The sequence below is a fragment of the Pinus tabuliformis genome, chromosome 3_2 (assembly GCF_031772625.1).
Source record: "Pinus tabuliformis cultivar Carrire ecotype Pingquan chromosome 3_2, CPIR1, whole genome shotgun sequence".
Lineage (NCBI taxonomy): Eukaryota > Viridiplantae > Streptophyta > Pinopsida > Pinales > Pinaceae > Pinus > Pinus tabuliformis.
The window spans coordinates 238,450,062-238,461,989 of record NC_142302.1 but is presented as its reverse complement, the minus strand read 5'-3'; positions in this window follow the sequence as shown (position 1 = coordinate 238,461,989).

The following is an 11,928-nucleotide window of genomic DNA, read 5'->3' as shown; positions in this document are numbered from 1 at the left end:
GTATGGCCTATGGAAGCCTTGGATGGTTTCTGATTGATGTGTTCTATGAAATCCTGCATTCATGCTTGGAATATGGCACGGGGGTGAATGGTTGAAGAGAGATTTGTCTCAACCATTGTATGATTGGGTGGAATGTGGAAGCCCCATCCCAGGTTTTGATTTTACTTCATCAATATGAGGTCATTTCTCCTTCTATTTATATGAGTACTATACTGGTTTATATGTGGATTATATGGTTGTGATTTTCGTGGTATTTTTGTTGTTACTATGTTGGTTACATATATGATTTATGAAAGTAGCTATGTATGTCACTCATCATGTTTTTACTTGTAAATGGATGGACAAACTATTTATGACCTAATGGATGAAACTGCAGCTAATGTGTTGAGGCACCAATGCTTCTTAGCGATTCTCAATTGAGTATGAGACCCCTATGCTTAGAACTATCATTTACACTTGTATATTACATATTTTTGATATGTTTGACGAAATTCTTGTCATGGCTAGTAGGGGTCCAATCAAGGGCTTGTTAAATATTTGAATTTTCCTCAATATTTCCTAGTTATATTTATTTTCTGAAGGTTTCATTCAATTATGGGCAATCACCTGGGCTCTGGGCCTGAAAAAGTGGCTCAAATCCTAGCGAAACTGGCACAACACTGAGAAACATAGTCCCTGGATGCTTGCATGCCTTATCATGAGAGCCTCTAGAGCATCCTCGACACTATCAGGCCCATAGCATGGTAGTGTCCAGGGGTCAAGTGGTCTAACACCTTAATGGGACCCAAACACTGATTACCAGAAATGTTGGGATATTTCTTAGGGGTCCTGTAGCTGATCTTAAAGGTTTTTATGGTGCATTTCCATTGGTTCCACTTCCTTAACATGATTTAGGAGGTCGAATCAAATCATAGTAATTTATCGTCATGTGTTTACCCATGTTGGTCGGTTACTTGGGTAGATTTAGGAGGATGGTGTTGGAGAGTGGTATCAGAGAAAGTTCTATTATGTTTGGGTGGTTTCTAGTTTCCCTTCTCCTTCCGTGATATCTGATACTACAGAGTGGTATCAGAGCATGGTTCACCCCTCGGATTGGATGGGCGGTGTGTTGGTCATGAATTCATGTCGGTTGCATATGTATTCCTTATGCTTGTATTCCATGTGCTTGTTACATTTTCATGGTGTTGATCATGGTTGTAGTGATGTCACCATGTGGAAGTTGATGGTGATGATGTGGAGTGCATTGTCATGAGTGTATGACTGGTTACATGTTGTTATATGCTGCTTACGTGTATTGTTCTTGTATGCTTGGTTACATGTTGGTACCTATTGTTACAAGTATTGCTCGTTTATGCTTGGTTATATGTGTTTATGTGTGTGTGTGGGGTCCATGATTATGCTTGTGTGTTTTCTGCATGTATGTTGGTGTATCATCTATGTTTATGGTTGTGTACTTTCCACATACACTCGTACAGTTGATGTCGTCATGCATGAGGTCATGGCATTTGTGGTTTACATGGTCATGCATCAGCGATTGGACTCTAACTAGAATGATGTCTATAGGGTTATATACTTGATCATTTTAGGTATGTTCTATGCTAGAGCAATTTATTTAAATTTTCGCAGTTAGCAATCACATCAGCATTAAGATAAACAGTAGATAGAACATAAATATAAATCGCAGAAGACAAGCGAAGACAAGAGACACAAGATGTGACACTAGCCAGGGACAAACCCCACAATGTGGGGAAACCCTTGATCAATTCTTCTTTTATGTTCTTCAAATTTCAGCAGAGAAAGAGAGAGAGACAGAGAGACAGAGAGTACATTTACAATAGAATTCAACACTTTGACTTATCTAGATCTAGCATAGATCATCTTGCATAACGATGACATCAATTGAAGACATTCTACTTCAACTGATTCTCCAAGGTGATGGCTTCACCTATCATAGTACTGCATCTGGTCCACTTGCTGCACCATTGCATACTGCACAATGCTGCACTAATCATGATTATCATCATGCTGCCCATGACCATGATCTCATGCTGCCCTTTATGTCCATGATCTCATTCATCATCAAGTTGCCCATGCTTATGATTACATTCATTATGATGTTGTCCATGCTCCATGTATCATTGTGCTGCCCATGCACATGATCTCATACATCATTCTGCCCATATATATCATGCATCATGTTGCTCATATATCATGCTGCCCATATACATCATGCATCATGCTACTCATATCATGCTGCATGCTGCCCATAGACATCACTCACAGCTGCGTCCTTATGACTACACCTAATATAGATATTTATTGCCATAGCCTGTGTACATATACCTTGCCATTGCCTGTGTGTATATGTGTTGTACTGTAGATTTGCCTACGTATATGGGCCTCCATTTACTAGTGTATATGTGTTTCATTTTTCAGTGTATATATGTTTCATTTTCCAGCGTATATATATGTCTCATTTGCCAGTGTATATTTGTTATGGATTTACCAGTGTATATGAGTCTTCATACACAACGTATCATTGTCCATTGACCAGCATATACATACACAGCGTATCACTCCAGTGTGTATATGAACTCATACACAGCATATCACTGTCATTGACCTGCATTCCTTCTGGACAACATAAGAACTGCGTGGGTTTCCATAACTGTGTGTTCCATAACTATGCGTATATATTATGAGTGCTCTCTTAACTACGTTCATTAGGGCTTTTGCATAGCATTCCCTTGATGACTACAGCCACCGTATATCACTGTAGCTTCTTCCATGTGACAATGGAGCAGATTAGGGCATGCGTGTGAGGAGTCTCCATTGTTGCAGATCAGTGACCAGCGTATTAGGCTACTGCGGCTAGGTTTGAGGTTTCCTCACTACGGCTACAACAGCTAGGCCTTGATTGTGGCCACTGCAGCTAGGGCTTACTGCGTTTTCATTACCATTATTGCAACTTTGTATGGATAGTCTTCTTTGTGACTTTGGATAGACCCTTCCCCTTGTTGCATATAGAATTCTTCATGACCATTGCTCCTGCATTTTAGATCTAAGGCATCATTTGTACATATGTCAGCATATCCTCTATATGTGTTTTTCCTTCTCCAAAAACCTAAGACGTGGAGAGGAGATCACACATGAAAAGAATTGTGTATCTCAAATGACATCAAATCCTCTTCTATTTATACCAAAAATGTATAGGTTGAATAGACATGATGTTTGGGCTCCTTGAGCCTACATAAGTTGCTGGTTGGCTTAATGATCATGCCATAATCAAAATAAATTCATATCTCCATAAGTACTTATCGAAATCGGATGACCTTTAGATCAATCCTACACCTCTCGATGAGAGGGATCCAATAAAAATATCAACTGCCATAAATAAGCTGACCCACATGGAGTTTGGTCCTAGTTGCCAATTTTAACACTCCCTCTCAACTAGGGAGAACTCCATCTACTGATCCATATGTCCAACTGTACTATCTCTGCCATGAGTGCCCTGCACTACCCTACTCAGCTCTGTCCAGCTCTTCTCAGCTTTGCTAGCTCTACTCAGCTCTGCTAGCTCCACTCTACTCTACTCAGTTTTGTTGGCTCTACTCTGCTCTGATGGCTCTGCTAGCTCTACTATGCTCTGCTAAGCTCTTCTCAGTTCTGCTGGCTCTGCTCTGCTCTGCTCAACTTAACTCTGTTGAACCATGAAGAAGAAGAATTGATCAAGAATGTCTCATAACATTCTCCACTGACCCGAAGTCAGCCTCACAGTGTGTACCACTGGTCCCAGACCAGTCTCAACCGACCCAAAGTCAGCGTCATAGTGGGTACCACTCCTACTACTGGTCCTAGACCAGTATCATCAGTCTCAGAGCGTGTACCACTAGTCCCAAACCAGTATCATCAGTCTCGGAGAGTGTACCACTGGTCCCAGACTAGTCTCAACTGACCCAAAGTTAGTGTCATAGCATGTACCACTCTCGTTGGTCCTAGACCAGTCTTCCACTGACCCTAAGTCCATCTAAGAGTATGTACCACTGGTCCCAAGCCAATCTCAACTGACCCGAAGTTAGCATCATAGTAGGTACAACTCCTACCACTGGTCCCAGACCAGTCTTCCACTGACCTTAAGTCAATCTCAGAGTATGTACCACTAGTCCTAGACTAGTCTGAACTGAACCAAAGTCAGCTTCATAGTAGGTACAACTCCTACCACTAGTCCCAGACCAATATCATTGATTCCAGATCAATGAAGGTTATCCTAGCATATGGAGTACAATAGATACAATGATGCGTCCATCGATACTACTATGGTCCCTATCCTCATTTCCCTGCTCATTGATTAGATGAGAGGTACTTCCCATGAGTCCCAGATTGCATGGGTAGGATGCCTTGACAAGAGAACGTAATCAATCTTGTCCTCATAGGAGAACTAATCATCCTGCTACATAATCGTCATGGAGAACACATCATCCAGACCTCACAGGAGAACTAATCATCCTGCTACACAGGAGAGTGAATCATTCTGTCCCACAAGAGAACGAATCATCTTGTCCCACAAGAGAGCGAATCATCTTATTCATAAGAGAGCGAATCATCCTTTCCATAAGAGAGCGAATCATCCTGTCGCGCAAGAGAGCGAATCATCTTGTCCCAGTGCGCACCACCAGGGGAGGGTGAGTCACCCGATGGTCGTATGTTGCTCCAACAAGAACCACAATCCCCCAGAGCTCCTAGATCTCAATGTATGCAATATGCAGGACCCTTGTACAAGGGTTTCTCGATGACTCCAAGTCATTTGGGAAAATCACAAATTTGATCTTTCCCCGGGGCTCTGACAAACTATATCAACCTAGACATCATCGTAATGCGATGGAGCCTCCTTTCTCATCGACTTGCCATATCCCAGATAAGGCAGTATCTAATGTCTATCTGTTGGAGCAATCGTCGAATACAGGATTCCTCAATAATCGAATCCCACCTTTGGTTGTCACAAAGAATCACAGTGGTATTCATCATGTGTACTCACTGAAGAGTTTCCACAACCAGGCAACTTCATACGAGGTCATACTCATAGTTATGTATCTGGTCTCGGTGGTACTTATAACAACCAACTTCTACTTCCTGCTCATCCATGATATCGAAGCAAAAATCAAAGAGGGACAACACTGGGAAGTTCTCTAGTGTTCCTCCACACTGCCTACCCAGTCAGCATTCAAATAATCACGCAGTTTTCATATTTTTGGCAGTGTATCTTAATCCATGAGAGACTGTGCCCCGAAGATATCTTAGAAGATTCTTGGCACCAATCTAGTGAGGCTCAACCAAATATGAGCTCACCATGCTAACTGCAAAACATATGTTCAGACGGAATTTCACCAAGAACATCAACGTGAATGAGTTTATGAGACTCAAAGGAATTTTCCAAATCTGGTCCGACATCACTACCATATAACTTCTGAAAGTTGAGATCCTCGAGGTAGTCACAGGTTTGCAGTTTATCATTCCACATCCGAAATCTAGCTCCCTCTGACTCCTACAAATGACAGGGTCTACACTTGTCAGACATAGTTCGTCCACATAAGGTGCCGGTATGATAGGTCTATCATCCACAACCTTCAGATGGTTTGGATCGATTTCACTCCTAGTGAATCTCAGCTTCATCAGACTATTGTTGATCCTCTCATACTATGCCCGGGGTGTTTTGTTTCAAGCCATATAGGGATTTCTATATACATGAGATTCCCGTTCATGAATCTCAAACTCCACAGATTTTTCCAAACCTGTGAACCTGTTACATGAGGGGAATGGTCCCCTTTTAAGATTTTCCTTTAGTAAATCTCAAACATGTACTTTCATTCTCCTTTTGAATTCAGGCTTCCTTGTCACCATCTGACTCACAAGCCTCTAGTGTTATGTGTCAATGGACATGGTCCTTAGTGGGTCACTTCATGTAACTTAATACAACACTGAACTCAAAAACATCTTTGAAAAATCTATTTTCAAACACGTACCTTTCCATCGATGAGTGCCACCCTGAAACCTTTGACTTGCGTTTCTAGCATGGATACCAGGTTATTCTTGCGATCATGTACTTAAAAGAGATTTTGGGGTTCCTTGCTTTCTTTGAAGAGTCGACCATTTCCTTGATGACCTGTATTACTTATCATTCCTCTAATCATTGAAGATTTCCCTAGAATGATTATTATCTTTATCAAGAGATGTGTCCCTATCCTTTGGACACTCCTTCGCATGATGGCCAAACTTATTACAACCAAGGCATCTGCCTTTCCTTCCACCCTTAGATTTGAACTTCCCAATGAAGTGATCTTTAGATGGGCCATCAGAAAAAAATTTCATGCCATTCTGATAATATGCTCTGCTTTGACTTCGCCCTTTGTGAACTTAGAAGAGAGACGTGGAACCCATTGATCCTTTTGTCTTGTCCCTATTGTCTTTGGTGATTGCTCTTTCACTCTTGCTTGGGCATTGTCTTTGCCTTAGCTCTGATTCCATGTTAATTTTAGGTACGTTCTATGCTAGAGAAATTTATTTAAATTTTCACAGTTAGCAATCACATTAGCATTAAGATAAACTGCAGATAGAACATAAATATAAATCGCAGAAGAAAAGCCAAGACAAGAGACACAAGATGTGGCATTATCCAGTGACAAACCCCACAATGTGGGGAAACCCTTGATCAATTCTTCTTTTATGTTCTTCAAAGTTTAGCAGAGAAAGAGAGAGAGAGAGAGAGATAGTAAATTTACAACATAAGTCAACACTTTGACTTATCTAGATCTAGCATAAATCATTTCATATAACGATGAGATTAGTTGAAGACATTCTACTTCAACTGATTCTCCAAGGTGATGGCTTCACCTATCATAGTACTGCATCTGGTCCACTTGTTGCACCATTGCATACTGCACCATGCTACACTAATCATGACTATCATCATGTTGCCCATGACCATGATCTCATGTTGCCCTTTATGTCCATGATCTCATTCATCATCGAGCTATCTATGCTTATGATTACTTTCATTATGATGTTTACCATGCTCCATGTATCATTGTGCTGCCCATGCACATGATCTCATACATCATGCTGCCCATATATATCATTCATCATGCTTCTGATATATCATGCAGCCCATATACATCATGCGTCATGCTGCTCATATCATGCTGCATGCTTCCCATATACATCACTCACAGTTGCGTCCTTATGACTGCACCTAATATAGATATATATTGCCATAGCCTATGTATATATACCTTGCCATTTCCTGTGTGTATATATGTTGTACTACAGATTTGCTTGCATATATGAGCCTCCATTTACCAGTGTATATGTGTTTCACTTTTTAGTGTATATATGTTTCATTTTCTAGCATATATATATGTCTCATTTGCCAGCGTATATTTGCTATGGATTTACCAGCATATATGAGTCTTCATACACAGCGTATCACTAGACATTGACCACCATATACACACATAGCGTATCACTCCAACATGTATATGAACTCATACATAGCGTATCATTGTCATTGACCTACGTTACTTCTGGACAACGTATGAACTGGTGGGTTTCCATAACTGTGTGTATGTTAGGAAACCAGCTCACAAAAAGATAGAAAAGAGAGATCCACGACTTAGAATTCAGCCTCTTCGAGGGGGCAACCTCCTTTACATTACATAAATGAACAATTCTTGGATGATACAAATGACAAAACCTCCTTTCTATATATAGGAGTCTAAGGAGTCACCATGTAATCCAGCCGACCTAACAATAATAATATAAAGCCACAAAAATAACAATAGAGGGATTCTATGGGGCACAGAAATAACAATATGGGGGTAATAGGGGCACAACAATATAAATAAGGGGTATAACTACAATAGTAATGGGGTAATCACTAGTATTATAGGGACCCAACATGCCCCTCTCCTTCAAAAAAGTGTTGTCCTCAACGCTTGAGTAGTTCTGGATACTTCTGCATAAAATTCTCATCCTCCCATGTGGAATCTTCAGTGGATAAGTTCTTCCACTTGATAAGATACTCTGAAATTGATCGATTTCGTAGCTGTCGAGTTCTTGTTTCTGTGACTGCTTCTGGTTCCAATATAATTTTTCCTTCCTCATCAAGTTCTGGCAATATTGTTTGAATTGGAAGCTTGTCACCTATAACCTTCTTTAAACATGAAACATGGAAAACTGGGTGCAATCGAGAAGCTGCAGGAAGCTCCAATTTGTATGCCATAGTACCAATCTTTTGCAACACCTTGTATGGACCATAATACTTTGGTGATAATTTATTATCCTTCTTAGCTTGCTTTAGGGACATTTTCTTATATGGTTGTAGCCGTAGGAATACCCAATCACCTACATCAAAACTTCTTTCACTGCGATGTTGATCTGCCTGTTGTTTCATTCTATTTTGTGCCAACACGAGGTTATCCTTTAAGAGTTGGAGGACTTGTTGTTGATGTTCGATGTGATGTTCCACTGCCTGAACCTTAGAATTTTCTCTTAAATATGATGTGATGGATGGTGGTTGATACCCATAAAGTGCCATAAATGGGGTCATTTTTTTTGCTGTATGGAAGGAAGTGTTATACCACCATTCAGCCAGAGGCAACCATTTGACCCATTGTGTCTGTTTATCAGATACAAAGCAACGAAGATATCCTTCCAAACATTTGTTTACTATCTCAGTTTGCCCATCAGATTGAGGATGATAAGATGAGCTATGAGCTAACTGAGTACCAAGACAAGAAAATAATTCTGTCCAAAAATTTCCAGTGAAAATGGGATCTCTGTCACTTACAATAATCTTTGGGTTTCCATGTAGCTTTTGAACTGTTTCCATAAATGCAGTAGAAACTGTACTGGCTTTAAATGGATGTGATAATGCACAAAAGTGTGCATACTTGGTAAGTCTGTCAACTACCACCATGATGACACTCTTTCCCTCAGACTTGGGTAAACCTGTGATAAAATCCATTGAAACCTCCTCCCAACGTTGGCTTGGAATGGATAAAGGTTGTAATAGACCCGGTGTCTTAATTGTTTCAACTTTATTTTGTTGGCAAACCAAACATTCTGCCACAAACTTTTGAATATCTGATTTAAGGCCATCCCAAAAAAATTCCTTCTTAACCCTGTGGTAAGTTTTTAAAAATCCTGAGTGCCCTCCTAAGGGAGAAGTGTGCAATTCCATAAGAATCTTTTGTTTTAGCTGGGAATTCTTACAGAGGTATAAGCGATCTTTGTACCATAACGAATCATTTTTCCAGCTAAATGTATCAGAAATACTGGAATCTTGTTGTAGCTTTCGAATAAGTGCCCACACTTCTTCGTCATTCTTCCATTCCTCCCTTGCTTCGTTTATCCAATCTGGTTGGATAATAGAAATGGCACACAACAATGCTTCCACATCCTCATCCTTTCTTGAGAGTGCATCTGCCACCACATTTTGCTTCCCTTTTTTGTAGATGATTTCAAAGTCATAACCCAACATCTTTGTGACCCACTTTTGTTGCTCTTCAGAGGATAATCTTTGTTCTAAAAAGTATTTAAGGCTATCATGATCCGTTTTTACCTTGAAGTGTCTTCCCATTAGGTAGGGTCGCCATTTCTTAAGTGCATGGAGTATTGCCAACATTTCCTTCTCATAAATAGCTTTGCTTAAAAACTTTCCCTTGATTGGACGACTTTCAAAAGCAATGGGTCTTTCATCTTGCATTAGAACAGCACCAATTCCATTTCCTGAAGCATCACATTCCACAATAAAGGTTTTTGTGAAGTCCGGTGTAGCTAAGACCGGTGCTTGGCACATTGCCTCTTTAAGATTTTCAAAGGCCTTTGTTGCTTCCGGAGTCCATGAAAATGAATCTTTCTTCAATAATGTTGTTAGAGGTGCTGCTATTCTCCCATAATTCTTAACAAACTTGCGATAATACCCTGTCAACCCAAGAAATCCTCGCAGATGCTTTATGGATGTGGGGATTTTCCATTCCTTAATGGCTTTAATTTTGCTAGGGTCTACCTTAACTCCTTCATGAGATACAATATGACCCAAATATTCCACCTCCTGGACTCCAAAGAAACATTTGGATCTTTTTGCATATAATTGTTTCTCCTCCAATAGTTGTAGCACCCTGTCAACATGTTCAACATGATCCTTCCAAGACTTGCTGTAGATTAGTATATCATCAAAAAATACTAACACAAATTTTCTAAGGAATGGTTTGAAAATTGAATTCATCAAACCTTGAAATGTTGAAGGTGCATTGGTAAGGCCAAAAGGCATGACCAAAAATTCATAATGACCCTCATGAGTTCTAAATGCCGTTTTTGGAATGTCTTCAATCTTCATTCTGATTTGATGATATCCCGAACGAAGATCCAACTTGGTGAAGTAAATTGATCCATGCAATTCATCCAGTAATTCATCAATAACAGGAATGGGGAACTTATCTTTAATAGTGAGCTTGTTGAGCTCCCTATAATCTGGACACATGCGCCATGATCCATCCTTCTTGTGCACCAATACTACTGGAGCTGAGAAAGAACTTTGACTCGGTTGAATTATACCAGCCTCTAGCATTTCTGCAACCATACGTTCAATTTCACTTTTTTGGACATAGGGATATCTGTACGGCCTGATGTTTGGAGGAACACTTCCTGGAATCAGATGAATAGCATGATCATGATCACGCATAGGTGGGAGACCTTGGGAGTCTCAAATACCTTGGAATGATTGTCCAAGACTTTTTGGAGATCTGGAGAAATAGATGATTCCAATGTGGAAACATCTAGCGAACATAATTGTGCAATTACACCTCTTTGCTCCTTTTTTAGAAGCTTTGTCATACCATGAGAGCTGATTATCTTTCCTGGTTTCCCTGCAATACCCCTTAATTCAACTTCCTTTCCTTCCGAAGAAAATTTGATGAAAAGTTCTTGAAAATTAAAAGCTATTGTACCCAAGGATTGTAGCCATTGGACTCCTAGTACAACATCCGCACCTCCCATTGGAATGGAAAGCATTGGGCTAGTCAATACATATTCTCCCATGGATAGCTTGATATTATGGCACTTTCCAGAGCAATTTATTGTTCCTCCATTTGCAATCATCACTTGACACTCTGGTGCTGGATATAGGAAGCAATTCAATTCTTTTGCTACCCTACAATGAATAAAATTGTGGGTGCTTCCTGAATCAATCAACACTATTACCTTTTTTTTCTTGATTTGTCCTTCTATCTTGATGGTTTGAGGAGTGGTAATTCCCGCCAATGCATTACAAGATATGGTCGGATTTATTTGTTCTTCATCTAGGCTTTGTTCCTGGAATATATCCTCTTCTTTTGACCTTTCTTGCTCCTTTTCTTCTTCCTCTTCACAATCTATGTAGAATAATTTCTTCTCAGCACACTTATGACCTTTTGTGTATTTGCTATCACAATTGTAACAAAGCCCTTTTGCTCTTTTTTCTTCCAATTGTTGTGGTGTCAACCTTGTAGGTTGTGGAAGACTATGGGCAACAACACTTCCGTCTTTATAGTTGTGAACGGTATGCTTCCTAGTTGCCATAATTTTGCTTTCCATTTTTCTTGCTAACCTGAATGCCTTCTCTAATGAATCAGGTTCCCAAAGGCGCACATCATGTTGGATATTATCCTTTAAAGACCCTATGAACACATCAATCCTATGCTCCTCTAGAATATCTTTTACCCTTATGTTCAATTTTTGGAACTCCTCAATGTGCTCCATTATTGAACCCTTTTGTTTGAGACTTATCAATTGGCTAAAAAAAGTGTTGCTTTTTGTATCCTCATAAAGTGCTATCAATTCTTCCGTAAAAATTGCCCAAGTGATAAATTGTTTACGAGAACAAAGCCATTGATA